Source organism: Lepus europaeus, chromosome 2 (genome assembly GCF_033115175.1).
Source record: "Lepus europaeus isolate LE1 chromosome 2, mLepTim1.pri, whole genome shotgun sequence".
NCBI lineage: Eukaryota > Metazoa > Chordata > Mammalia > Lagomorpha > Leporidae > Lepus > Lepus europaeus.
Window position 1 is genome coordinate 36,303,416 of NC_084828.1, and position 15,140 is coordinate 36,318,555.

The 15,140-nt window shown below is 38.9% G+C and overlaps 1 protein-coding gene and 1 pseudogene across 1 annotated transcript in view; both read right to left on the reverse strand.

Moving 5' to 3' along the window:
- ROBO1 (roundabout guidance receptor 1) overlaps positions 1-15,140 on the reverse strand; it is a 453,969-nt gene that overhangs the window by 242,734 nt on the left and 196,095 nt on the right. The window lies entirely within an intron of this gene.
- Positions 6,243-6,986, reverse strand: LOC133747621 (large ribosomal subunit protein uL30-like; annotated as a pseudogene).

A 15,140-nucleotide genomic window follows, 5' to 3' on the forward strand; every position in this document is an offset into this window, starting at 1 on the left:
GCATCTCGCTGATCTGAAGCCAGAAGCCAGGTGCTTCTCCTGGTCTCCCATGCGGGTTCAGGGCCCAAGGACCTGGGCCATCCTCCACTGCCTTCCCGGGCCATAGCAGAGAGCTGGCCTGGAAGAGGGGCAACCGGGATAGAATCCAGCTCCCCAACCGGGACTAGAACCCGGTGTGCTGGCGCCGCAAGGCAGAGGATTAGCCTGTTAAGCCACAGTGCCGGCCCTTTTACCTATTTTTAACCCATTGCTTTTCTCCTCTAAATTGCAAGCTTTCCATATGGAATACATTTTAGAGAGAAGCTTACAATTGAGTTCCAATTGCTTATAAACTAATTGTCCACAGACTGATAATAATAATACCTCCCTCCACCTCCCATCACAGTACACAATGAGTATTTTGATTTGGCCCAAAGAGACAAGGCTGCAGGATAATTTAATTCAAGTAGATTCCACATAACTCAATGCCTTTCCACAAACTCTTAAAGACATCTGTGGCTAATTCCACAATCCAGGAACCCCGGCCCCTGTTCGCTGCTCCAGAAGCAGATCCTGAGACAAGGCTGTGAGTGCCATCACCTGTTAGGGGAGTGGGACTTCAGAGAAAGAAAAGATGCAACCCAGGAGGTGCTCAGGTGCACAAAGATCATCACTGCTGATAAGCAGTCAGTGTAGGTTGGGACCTGCAGGACGGAGTATGGAAGACTCTCCAGAGCTGTCCTGCCTGAGAGGAGAGGAAGCTGATGTATAATCATACATCAAACTGTGGGGGAAGAATCCACAAAGATGTCTAGCATTGGGTGAGGGCTAGTTCTGGAAATGCTAATTCCCAGCAATGTCGCCAGTTCACCTACACGCAGTCCGAGCATGGGGTTCCAGAAACACTGACAGGGATTTATAGAAGGGACCCCCTGGCATACGCACAAGCAGTGTGTACAAAGGGGAGTGAGCAGTGCACCAACAGATTAACTACAGCGTTCTTACACTGCATGAAGGGAAGAAGCTAGAGATGGCGTTTCTGCATTCCTGATTCTGTTTGTGTCAGTAGTCTTGAATAAATCAGATATTCCTAACGATCTTCTGCACACAGAGACTATATAAGATTCTCTAGTTAAGACAAAGATGGAGAAGACATGAAGACACAGTGCTTGGCCCAACAGAGTAGGGAGAGAGTTTTATGATTATATAATCTGGTGGAACAGTTCTACATAGTCTCTACACCAAACAATGCTAGCTTTTAGACACTGCAAAAGACCATGTGCATACTATGTATTGTACATTCCACAGTTCACGTCACAATAGGTGTTTCCTAAAGAACTAATGTTTCTACGACTTCAGAATTGTTTCTGGGGCAGGAGTTTTTCCTCCTGGTTAAGATGCTTCTTGGGAGGCTTTACCAGCTACGCCACAATGCTGGCCCCAATAAATTAACTTCTTAAGAAAGTTGTAGGGGTCGGCATTGTAGCACATCAGCTTAAGCTGCTGCCTGTGATGCTGGCATCCCACACTGGCGGCGGCTCATATTCCTGCTGCTCCATTCCAGAACCAGCTCCCTGCTAATGGCTGGGGACCGCAGAGGATGGCCCAAGTGCTCAGTCCCTGCCACCCTATCTGGGAGACTCGGATGAAGCTCTTGGCTTTAACCTGTCTCAGCCCTGGCAGTTGTGGCCACTGGGGAATGAACAAGCAGACAGAAAATCTCCCTCTCTCTCTCTCTCTCTCTTTCTCTCTCTCTCTCTGACTCTGCTTTTCAAATAAATAAATCTTTTTTTTATTTCTGCCTTCCTGGTTCTTGTCCAACTTAATACCTATTCAAAATTAAAGTAGGAAAGGAAGAAAAGGAGGAGAGTTTTGGTCATGCTTTTAAAAACATGCAAATATTTTCCAATGAATAAAAATTAATATTTACAAATTGAGTAGAATATATTTTGTTCATGCACAATGGTGCATTTGTTAACTGTGACATATTTATCTGGCCTTTCCCAATCCTAGGAAAAAATTATGTCAATTTTCCTTCAGACTGCCTTCCTATTCTGTCACACAAATTATTTCATGAAACATGAATCCAAATGTTCTGCTCTTTTTCAATTTCCTTTCACCACAAATTCCAGAGTTCTGCACTTCATAGCTTTTCAGTAACAATTCAGTCTTTTTATTCTAATGGCAAAAGCGAAATACTGCTGTTTTTAATCAAGTTACTTTTGACATGTCTTCAATAGTGAAGATTCAGCCTTTTGTGTTAAAAGGAAACTTTTAAAAATAATTATAATAAAAATTATAAATAATTTTTGCTGATGCATGTTCAGCTCTTGGGATGCTCATTCCTACATTTTCTCATTAGTTTCTGCAATGCTTTTGTGTCTTTTTCTTTTAATGTTAGACAACCATGAAAATACAGAAAATGTCATATTTTAAACATTTCTCATCAGGCAAGCAAATATTTATAACATAATTAAGTATCTAAGAATTTAAGATAAAATACTACGTTTTGTTGACAAATCTAAGGCCAAAAAAGGAAAACTAAGGAATAGAGGAGAAAATGCAAGATAAGCATGTTTATGAAGTAATTCAAAACAGGCTACCTTCACTGTGATTTATCAAATTAAAAAGATCATCCATATATAACTAAGTGGCAGAAAGACCTTCGTTCCCTTGAATACCTACCCAGGCACTGCAAACCTGCCACAGGACACGGCCTGTCTGGATTGGTCCTGCTTTCATTTCTGGCCTCAGCTTACAGCACCTTCCCCTGCGGTCTCCTTCTTGCCTCCAGATTTCTCAACATCTACCCAGCACATGCTTGTCTCAAGCTAACCACCTGCCTACCCGTCCTCATCCCTACAGATTTTCCCCCTACAACTTTTATAGTAGATTCCTGCCAGTTTACTCTCTCTAAGGGTATTCCTTTCTTCTTCATATGCTTTGTGATAAGTTCCATGAGTGTGTGTTGGGAGGTATCTCTCATGTGAGTATCCTATGAGACTATGAGACAGGAATAGCAGTGCACTTCTATCCAGAACTTTGAGCTAGCAGTCTACACAGTTGCAATTCATGGGTGTTAATGAGAGACAGATAGGACTTGGTGAATTCTACAGGATACCAGCTTCGGTATACCAGCTTCTCAAAACTATGAACTGGGAATTACTTGTTTTTGCTTCCTTTCTCCTAGATCAATGCCTGGCATACTGTAGGAATATAACAACAACAAAAAAAATTATAGAATTAAACCAGTAAGCATGATAAGAAAGTTTCCAAATTTTCATATTAATTGGAGGCAAGAGCTTACAAGTAGAACAATATATACATATTATAAATGTTCTCAATATTCCACTTTCTTGAAAAGAATCCTTTTAGTTCTTGAAATTTTTACTGTATTTGATAAAATAAAAGCAGCATGAAAAATCTAGTTAGAGGGCAGGTGTGTGGTACAGTGGATTAGGATCCATTGATTTTTGACTGCTGATTCAAGTCCTCATTCAAGTCCTGATTATTCTACATTTCCCATGCAGTTTCTTGCAAATGTGTATGTGAGGCAGTACATAAAGGCTCAAGTACTTGGGCCCCTGCCCACACACATTGGAGATGTTCATGGCTGCTAGCTTCGGCCTGGCTTAGCCCCAGCTACTGTGGGCATTAGGGGAGTGAACCAGAGGATAACTTTTTCTGTTTCTGTGACACTTATATTTCAAATAAATGGAATATCTCATTCTCTCTTTCTGTATATCTGCCTTTCAAGTAAAATAAACATTTTTTTTTAAAAAACCTAGTTGGGGCAAGTCATCTTGAGCATGTCCCAAATTATACATCTCTTCCCTCTCTTATTCCCACTCTTATATTTAACAGGGATCATTTTTTTCAGTTAAGTATCAACACTTAAGAATAACTGTGTATTAATTACAGAATTCAACCAATAGTATTAAGTAGAACAAATAAACAAAAATACTAGGAGGGATGAAGTATTAAGTTGTTCATCAACAGTCAGGGCCCCAAATGGTAGAGTTAGAAACATACCAGGGGATTCCAATTCAATCCCATCAAGGTGGCATGTACCAATGCCATCTCACTAGTCCATTTGATCAATTTCTGTTCACAATTGATCATAATGATAGGACTAAGAGTCAAAGGGATCACATAAACAAGACTAGTGTCTGAAAATACTAACCAATAGAACAAAAAAGGGAGAGAACAATCCAACATGGGAAGCAGGATACACGGCAGACTCATAGAATGGCAGATGTCCTAAACAGCACTCTGGCCTCAGAATCAGCCCTTAAGGCATTTGGATCCAGTTGAAAAGTCCATGAGAGTATTTCAGGCATGGAAAGCCAGGACACTGTGGCAAAAAAAAAAAAAAAAAAAAAACCCTAAATGAAAGACCTCTGCAAGTGAGATCCCAGTGGAAAGAACAGGTCATCAAAAAAGGAGGTACCTTTCTCTGAAGAAGGAGAGAACTTCCACTTTGACTATGACCTTGTCTAAATATGATCAGAGTTGGTGAACTCAAAAAGCTTCCATAGCCTTGGCAACTCATGACAAGAGCCTAGGGTGATTACTGATGCCATAAACAAGAGTGTCAATTTGTTAAGTCAACAACAGGAGTCACTGTGCACTTACTCCTCAGGTAGGATCTCTATCCTTAATGTGCTGTACATTGTGATTTAATGCTATAACTAGTACTCCAACAGTATGTTTCACTTTGTGTTTCTATGTGGATGCAAACTGTTGAAATCTTTACTTAATATATACTAAACTGATCTTCTGTATATAAAGAGAATTGAAAATGAATCTTGATGTAAATGAAAGGGGAGAGGGAGCAGGAGATGGGAGGGTTGCGGGTGGGAGGGAAGTTATGAGGGGGGGGAAGCTATTGTAATGCATAAGCTGTACTTTGGAAATTTATATTCATTAAATAAAAGTTTAAAAAAAATCTAGTTGGAATGGATTTGTTTGCAACTTTTGCAATATTCAAAACTGATTAGAAAATTTTGTCTTTCTTGGAGCAAAATATAATTGTAATGCTAAATGGCAAATATTGTCTTAAACTATTTGGAACTTCAGCATTTAATTATGGAAGTTCAGATATAAAAAAAAGTCATGATATAATGAAAGTTTTTTAAAAAGTAAGAGTTGGAATCAAGTAAGTCTAGAATAAAACCCTGACTTTTAAACATTGTTTGTTTAGTTATATGAGAGAGAGAGAGAGAGAGAGGAAGACAGAGAGAACCTCAACTGCTGGTTCACTCCCCAAATGCCCACAACAGCTGGGAGGTCCAAAGCTTGGCGCCAGGGCCTGTATCCAGGATTCCTGTGTGGCTGACAGAAGCCGTCACTGCTACATCATCTGCGGCTGAACTGCAGGAAGCTGGAATTGGGAGCTGGAGCCAGGAACTGAGCCTGGGCACTCAATTATGACATGAGTGGGGTCCTAACCAGTGTCTTTACTGCTAGGCTAACGGCTTGCCCTATGTCCTGATTTGACTGTATGAAAGATGAATTAATTTAGGCCAATTATTTAGATCCTATTAAAAAAAGCGTCCCGGCTTAGAGGGTAAAGCTGCCTCCTGTGATGCTGGCATCTCATATGAGTGCCTGTTCAAGTTCCAGTTGCTCTACTTCCCATTGAGCTCCCTGCTGACATGCCTAGGAAAGAAGTGGAAGATGGCCCAGTTCCTTGGGCCCCTGCAGCCACTTGGGAGGCGCTGAAGAAGCTCCTGGCTCCTGGCTTCAGTCTAACCCAACCCTGGCTGTTGTAGCTGTTTCGAGAGTGAGACCGTGGATGGATTTTCTCTCTCTCTCTCTCTCTCTCTCTCTCTTTCTGCTTTTCAAATAAATAAAATAAATCTTTTAAAAATAATTAATTTATTTGAAAGGCAGAGATACAGAGAGGCAGAGGCTGAGGCAGAGAGAGAGATCTTCCATTCGTTGGTTCACTCCCCAAATGGACACAATGGCAATATGTACAAATGCCTATAAGAAAGGTTTCCCTTTTGACTCAGAACAATTCAAAGGTGAAAAATTAAGTTTTCGTTTATTCATAAACAAAAAATCTCACAAAATTTTTCACACAATAAAAGTGTACCCTAGTTTTGCATGTGAGGAACTGCTAGTTAAATTCTATCACACACACAGATTCACACAATAGTCAAGGGAAGAGGAAGTCACCAATACAACAGTGTATTTCAATTTGACTGTAACAGTTCTTTATTATCTGACCAGATTACAAAAATAGCATAGCAGACAGCTTAGTTCATCCTTCTAATAAGTCTACTGATCTGGTCTTCCCTGTTGCCAGCCCCTCCACCCTCTACAAAATGAGAGGTCTTCTTCTTCATCCCACCTTGGGGAGAAGATAACTTGAAGTTGCCACAAGAAGTTACTTGCTTCCTCAAGTGTCCCCCAACAATATAGAGCCCGTGAAGCAGATCCTCCATGTAGATGACACTGTATTTACCAAAAGACCGGGCAATCAGAATGTTATCTGTCAAAACAGTTCACTTCTTGTTGATTTGCCATAGCCACGCTTGTAAATTAGTTCATTTACTGACTTCAGATTTGGATGCCCCCCAGCGATATAGGGTTCCACAGTCCTCAGCATGTTAGCTGAAGCCTTGTTGAGCTTAACAAAGGTGCCACTGAAGATCCGATAAAGACTAAGAAGCTGCAACACTCTTCCGGACTTCGGGGCTCACACCACTGACACCACTGAACCTGATGACAAATGCCAATCTGGGCTCTGCAGGTGCATAGAAGTTGCCAACTTTTCTTGCCATCCTCACCAACTAGATTTCAGTTCTGTACATCCGCCTGTTTTCTTTGTGATAGTGCTTAGGTTTTTCATAGATAAGCTTCCTCCTTGCCTTTCGAAGCATCTTCTGGGCAAACTTCTTTCTGAGGTGCTTGATCCTCAGCTCCGTGGAAATCCTCCACTTTTTCTTAAGGGTTTCTAGCACAGCAGGAACTTTCTTCCTCTCTTGGGCACCCTCCATGGTTCCAGCCGGAAAAGACAAAGCCTCTAATTTGACATTCATCCCCCTTATCTCCGCTTCTACATGTATTGCCTGATATTTTTGTTCCATCGCGGAAATGAGACTTTCTTCCTTCACAGGATATTCCTTTCACCTCACTTTTTTTTAAAATAATTATTTTATTTATTTGAAAGACAGAGTTACAGAGAAAGGCAGAGACAAAGAGAGAGGTCTTCCTTCTGCTGGTTCACTCCCCAGATGGCTGCAACGGCTGGAGCGAGTCAATCCGAAGCCAGGAGCCAGGAGCTTCTTCTGGGTCTCCCATGCGGGTGCAGGGGCCCTAGGACTTGGGCCATCTTCTGCTTTCCCAGACCACAGAAGAGAGCTGGATCGGAAGAGGAGCAGCTGGGATAGAACTGGTGCCCATATGGGATGCCAGTGCTTCAGGCCAGAGCTTTAACCCATTGTACCACACCACTGGCCCCTCACCTCACTTTTTTAAATGCTGTCTTAAAATATTTCTAATCAACCCCTTTTTCAATAAAATTCTAATTAAATCCCAATTTAGACTATATTGTAAGACATGAGTTTCTTCAAATACATACAAAACAATTGAGGTTTGGTTGTCTTTGAATATAGGTAAATATTTTATAGCTTAAAAACATCATAGTCATAATATTTCCACTCACATTTTCAGAGACACTGTTAAAACTTAAAAACAAAACAAAACGAAAAAAAAAAAAAAAAACCTGCAAGCCTGATAGTAAGGATCAGAGAATGTAAGGAAAGCCAAACCAGTTTTGTGTCAGCAGAAAATGTGCCTTGTAGCAAAATGATCTCCAGCCAGATGATGTTACTCATTAAATGATCCGATTTAGAATAGCTGAAGTCAAAAATGAAGAGCACAGAAGCCAAACATGTAGAACAGGGAAGCTGATGACAAGCTGACCAAAATCTTCCTAAGAAAAAGAATTAGAAATTTCCTAGTCCCAACAGAAGTCTGTTCTAAGACATCCAAATGTCTTTTTCTTCAAAGAGACAGTGTCCATAAATGCTTGTGCCATCACTCTGTAGAAAGCCAGGACAGAAGCAAAACCCACCTTCAACTGTTGATTTTTTTCTCCTGTTCCTTAAATCATATCGTCCGGAAGAGACTGACTGGGTACATGCACCCCAGAAGATGTCATTTTCTCATAAGATGTTTAACAGGGTCCCTACCTGACAAAATGCATTACCTATATGTCAGACCTATTTCCAATTCAAGAGACTGTAGCTTCATGAAATCTGATTTGGATATCAACTGCAAAGTGATACTCTCTCTGGGACAATCATCTCATACAGAAAGTGCTGATACTGTTCAATCTCAGAGCCTTAATTAAATCTGTCATGTCCCAAGGGTTTTTATTAAATAAATGGAATGATGACCCCTACTAAGATTTTGAAAGGCCTGGAATATCCACAAGGATCATTTTGCTGAGGTTTCTATTGGAATAAAATATTTTTCACTCAAAGAATAATACCCACCATCTCAGATACCCCAAAACCTCTGAATCAGCACACTCACATCCCTGTTCGTTGCATGGCCATGTAGCTGTAATGTTTTCTATTTTCCCTGATAAGTCCTAAGTCAGCTGTAATTCATTAAGGAAGTTGTTCCAGCCAAATTAAATTTACCAGAAACACATCAGCTGACATAAAGGAACTCGGCTGCAGTAATGGATTCAGAAAAGACCAGCTAGTGTTTAAGAGTTACTCCTTTAATCTCATGTAATCCTTCAGTGAATATACAAAGCACATTATATTATGTAGAATAATTAGTGTACACTGGCACGTTATTGCTTAAATGAACTTTTGGTTTATTGAACCATTACAGAATCATCTTTCTCAAAAAATGGTCTTAACTCTGTAATTTGACTCATTTTGAAACCATAACATGCCATGATTTTGGAATGAAAGGAATAGTTCCTTAGAAAAGGCAATGTTTCAACATCTGTGGAAAAACCTGAGGTTGGTCAGAGATCAATCATAAAGAAATACACGTGTGCATAGTGTACAAGTTGAGAGCAGGCTATGTGAGAGGTATTTCCTTCACCAAAGACCCTGTTGGAGTTAAGAGGAAAGAGTTCCATTGACCTGCTTCAGATGTTTCTATGGACAGAGATGATAAAAGGATGCAGTTACATACGGTGGGCTCTTGTTCCCTAACTCTGGCTCAGCCATAGCCCTTATTCATAGTCAGCAATTCTGCATATTCTCTTCTCATACTGCCTACATTTTCATACATTATATACTCTCCTGATTAATTGTTCTTAGCATCATGTATTGAGATTTGGGGACCTCAGTTGATATAACTGTAGGGTGACTGCCTGGCAACTGACATTTTCAATTTGGCAGTTACCATCTTTCTCTAGGCAGCAATATCTCAATTATTATTTTAACTTACGTTTGCACATGTACTTATGTATGTATATATATATATATATATATATACTTCAATTTTACTCTTACTGTATAAAAATGAAGAGGACATGAAAAATTAAATGCTGACAATAACAATAAACATAGACTTCAAAATATGATTATAAATCTAACCAAGATATGTAGAAGGAGTATAAAGTTCAACTGAATAATTCGATATATGCATTTGTTTCAATTGGATAAGAAACAAAAGAACATACATGAGACTTAGGGGAACTATTGCCAAACACAATTTTTAAAGAGTAAACTATGAAGAGTGGGAGTGCAAGTGGGAACGCAGGCAGGGTAGGAAGAATCACTATGTTCTTAAAGTTGTATTTATGAAATGCATGGTTTACATATCATAAATAAAAGATTTCTGGGGGGGGAAGATTTCAAAAAAAATGTCAGAGTGTAAGAAAGCAAAAAAAAAAAAAAGAAACAACAAACAAACTATGTGTTAGACTTTTTGAAATATTTCTTACCTCGTTTGCAATTTCCTCGGGACACAGAGAAGATTGTGTATTGTTTGACATAATATTTTGTTTCCAAGAATTTAATTAAGTTATAAATGACAGAGGTCATTATATTTCCTGAATCAATAAAGATATCTGAAACCCAAAAAGTTAGAGACTAATCCAAGTTCATAAAGAAGGTGACCTCCAGTAGTCTTGCTAATTGTTATACCTTGGTATCTGTAGTGGGTTGGTGCCAAGGCCATCAGTGGATATCTACCAATGTTCAAATCACTTCTATAAAATGACAGTATTTGCACAGAACCTCTGACAACTTCCTGTATATGTTAAACCATTCCTAGATTAATTATAAAACCTAATACAATATAAATGCTACATAAATAGTTGTTGTACTGTGTTGTTTAGGGAATAAGTAGAAGAAAAATGTCTGTACATGCTCAGTACAGACATTTGGTTCTGAATATTTCTGACTTGCAACTGGTTGAATCCATGGATTTGGAACTTATGGACATTGAGGGTTCACTGTACTTCACAATCTTTATATGTGGAATCATGTCTTTCTGATATTGGGTTCCCCTGAGAAAAAGCACAAAGTGTGTTTGTGTGCATGTGTGCACATAGGCATGTCTGTCTGTGTGTGTATGTCTACTGAGAGATTCATTTTCAAGTAACGGCTCACAAGATTTTGGGGGCTGTCAGGTCTGTAATTTCCAGGGCATGCCAACAGGCTGGAGACCCAGGAAGGGCAAGCTTTGCTCCAACCTGAAGACCGTCTGGAAGAATTCCATCTTCCTTGGGGGAGCCTCATTTTCCCTTGAAGCTTTCAACTACTTGGAGGCCCACTCACACTATGGAGAGCAATCTGCTTCATTTGAAGTCTCCTAAATTAAATGTTAACTTAGTCAAAAAGACTTTCACAGGTAACACTTACACTGGGGTTAACCAGCACGTGGGTACCAATACATAGTCAAGTAGATACATACTATTAACCTGCATATAGTGCTGAAAGACCCAATTTGGGAAAAACCAAAACCAGAGACTATTAGCATTTTGATGTACCACCATCCAACTAGTTAAATAAAATCCATACTCTGTAGTCAGGTACTTTTTTGTACAAAGAAGTTTCAGTATGGAAAGTCAAGGGGCAGATTAGCTTATCCAGTAGCTAAAAAAATCTGACTATAATATTAATTTTCCTTATTCATCTTCTCAGCATGAAATTCTTCTGCAAGTTGATTTTCACTGATGTTGCATTTTCTTAGTTTCATGTTATGCATATTTAGTCTTCCAGAATGTAGTTTTATCTTGTCTAAAAGGCCAATTTTCAAACAAGCTCAAGAGAATTTCCAGTAGGGCAAAAGGTGGTCAGTGGAACAGATTGCACTGCTAGAATGCATTAATTTATTACTGTAGTCTTCATTTGAAAATGTGTGCTTAATGACCTAGGAAAATGTTGCATGTATCCAAGCATAAGAACAATAATTTACTGGCAGGCAAGTTTCCCTTTACCATACTAACCCTAAAACAAATGATTCCATCATGCAAATGGATGCAAAATGATAGGTGTATGAACTTAATTAGAATTAAATGCAATTTATCCTTGGCATCCCACAGTACAACTACCTCATGATTTTGATCATATGAGTATGAAGAATCATGGAGCCTGGAAACTTTAAAAAGATCTCAGACTATTTCTACCCTAAGCTCCTTATTTTGAGGATGAGCAAGCTGCTGACTTTGACAAAGGTCAAACAGCTCGTCAGGTATAGAACTATGGGAGGCATCTTGGTGCTTTCTGTTCTTTCTGCTATCATGGGTGGTTTCCCAGTGGGGAAAGTTCTTGACTCAAGATTACATGAAATCAATTATAAATAACATGCAGTACAAATCATACAATCTAGAATTTTACCAACTAGATAACTGTAGAAAAAGAAGTTTCAAATATTCTCACAATAAACTTTGTGATGGAAACAACGTAGAATGTTTCTCAGGGAACCACTAAGCAGATGAGGGAGCAACATTAACCCAAACTCAAAAACTTAAAGGCATAGTTGTTTGCCCGTAAGGTGTTGTAAAGAAATCACTGCCTGGAAAAAACACTAAAATTCTAGTATTGCTAGCAGAGTAATGAAAATACAATTTTTAGTTTCTATCAATAATATACAGCATAACTGATTTTAATTATGTTGTCTTTAAAAAGTAAAGTAACACGATATCTGAAACAGAAATTAGTCTTCAATACATATTTCACAGAGTAAAAAGGGTTTTTCTCCCTTTATCTAAGAATTATAAAGTTATAAGAATAGTCAATTTCAGGAAGCACATGCAATTCTTAATATATTGGTAAAAGTAAACAGATTAAATATGTACTTACTACATTTCATTGTTTTTCCTTCTCTATTAGTGGCATCATTTACAATTCAAGGGGACAACAGTGCATGATTAACTCTGCAGCATTTGTCTTACACCCTTTTACCGCTAATCCATTTTTCTGTCCTCAACACATCATAGCAGTTAATAAGAGTTAGACAGTATGGTTACAGGCCTGTCCCCACCTCCAACATGAGGGGAGAGCTGTGATAACATGAGTATGGACATGTCATCAAAATCTAAGGATTTTCACTTCTGTTTTCCCTAGGGTGGCTCTTAGATTGGTGCCTGTTGTCACTCTTGAGAAAGACCATAAAGCTCCTTCTTGAGATAAGAAGAGGGTTTTAGATAACAGGGGTTCTCACTGGCCCTTAGAAGGAGAGATTGTAGTTAGAAGTTGGTTGTGTGACTTGTTTCCATTGGTAAATAAGAGCCAGGGTGTACAAAGATTTTTCACGATGGCAATATACAAATATTAGCTAGCATTACTGGAATGTTTGAAGACTTGTCCTTTTTGTAGGGTTCCAGAAAGATAAAAATGGAGAAAGTGGACAGGATGAAAAAACACAAAGTTATGAGAAAATTTTACAGTTTTACTTTCAAATCTGTATAGATGTGGTGTAGCTATATAAAATAAAGGTGACACAACCCAAGTGTGTAATTGTATAATGATCATCCAGTTTCATTAAAATTCTAAAATATAAAATCCACTCATGGCGACTCGCATCTAAGATCTGGTCAAGTTTCCAATCCTGATTTTTCTTGCTACGTATCTCATCTGCCTCTTGGTCCTTGTTAAATTAATCTTAAGGGTTTGTCCCTAGATTTCTCAGCATCAGGTTAGAACGGAACTCGTGCCATAAGCAGGAGGCTCTGCTATCAATACTGAGCTTGCTGATGTTGCCGACCTTATTACTTCATCACTTAAATACAAATGCATGTTGGCTGCCCCTTGCTGAAGGGATCCTTGGAGACTATGAGCCATAATTTCATATTAAGGAAAGGAGGAGGGCAAATGGAATGACTCATTAGGTCATTCTGATAATTAGTAGGGGCAACAGGAATAGAACTTAATTCTCATGAATTTCTGGCAAATCATTACCAGGATATAAATGTAGAAACAGATTCAGAACATAGCTGGAATATGTTCTAATGAACCACTATCCCCAGATTTCTGCTTTGGTAACCCCAGATCCTAATTTTAAAGCCACAATCACAGACTAAGTCTTCCCAGACACATGGGAAAATCTGATTATAAACAATACTAATTACTTCCACAGCTTTGATAGCACAAATAGCAAAGCTGACCTGTCTTAAAAATTATATTAAAAGCTCTTCCATAAATAAATAGGCAGATGAATAGAAACATCCTGAAAATAACTTGGTTCAGTTAAATATGTTTTAAATTTTAATTTATTTATTTGAAAGGCACATAGAGAGAGACAGATAGGAGTGACAGAGAGAACAGAAATGGATTCAGTATTCTCCAAAAGCCAGAAACAACCAGGGGTAGATCAAAGCCAGTAGCTAGGAACTCAGTGCAGATCTCCCACATGGGTGGTAGGGGCCCGGTCACTTCAACCATCAACTGCTGCCTCCCAAGGCCCATACTAGCAGGCAGTTGGAATCAGACACCAGAGCCAGGACTGAACCCAGACACTCTGATGTGGTATAGAGTGTCTTAACTGCTAGGGTAAACACTCATCCCTAAAATTGAATTTTGAATATAAACTTCATATCATGGAAAAATAAATGAATTTATCCCTATTGTATTATATCTCAATGTTCCCTACTACATTTGACATTTGCTAAATAGTTAATAAAATATATAGCACATTCAGTTGGGCACAACCCAGTGGAGACAGCTCACTACCTAACCACCATAAAATGACTATGAAGTAGTCTACACATGAGTATCTCACCACTCACAACCATTCACCAAAAGTGCGCAGAATATGAGCGTGCAGGCATTCGGGGAGGTTGATAAAGGAAATAAATGTTGTAAAATATTAGTCACTGTTAAGGCTTGGCAGTAGCTACATAGGGGTTAATTACACTACTTTTACCTATCTGTGCAGTTGTTTTTAATTTCCAAAAGAGAAAGGAAATAAATCTCACTCATCCTCATACACCCTTCTGTTTATTTGATGTACGTTAATTTTCTCCATTCAGCAGCACACAGATGATAATTCGGTGTTAGATCATCGTAAATTACTGGTCCCTCCAGCTAATCCTTCACCAGTCTTGTTCCTTTCTAAACTCAGAGTACTTTACGTGATTCATCCTTTGTTCTTTTGTGTAAACAAAGATATTTATGCAGGTGCCTATGTTCTACCTTTAAAGTACATCACAGCCAAAATTAATTACTGAGCAAGAGAGACCTCAGGGTTTATCTCCTCCATTTCCTTTATTCAGAAGAAGATTAACCTCATGAGCTACATGACATCTGTCTCTCATTGTTAAATAGTGATGCTTGAGGCTAACTCATTCACTCATTTTTTTCATTCACTCATTTATTCAATGAATTTCTTTGATGATGAATGAAAGCTAACACTTTGGGAAGAGTCAAGTATACAAGCAACAGGAGTGGTTCTTCAGTATTCTGAAAGCAGAGAACAGTGATACCCAATCTATTCAGATGAACTGGAACGTTAGGGAGGTAGAACACCTAGGATGAAGCACTGATGAAGGATAGCAGTTTCTTATAAAAAGGGACACAAAAGTGGGTGGCAGCACTGTATGTGCAGAGTGCAACCCAAGCAGATGCACTGGATAGAGAAACAAGGTGGTATATTCAGGCAACCAAACACAGTTCAGTTTTACAATAACAAAGGTGGGAGGTAAAGGAAGACTACAGAGGAAGCCATTGATC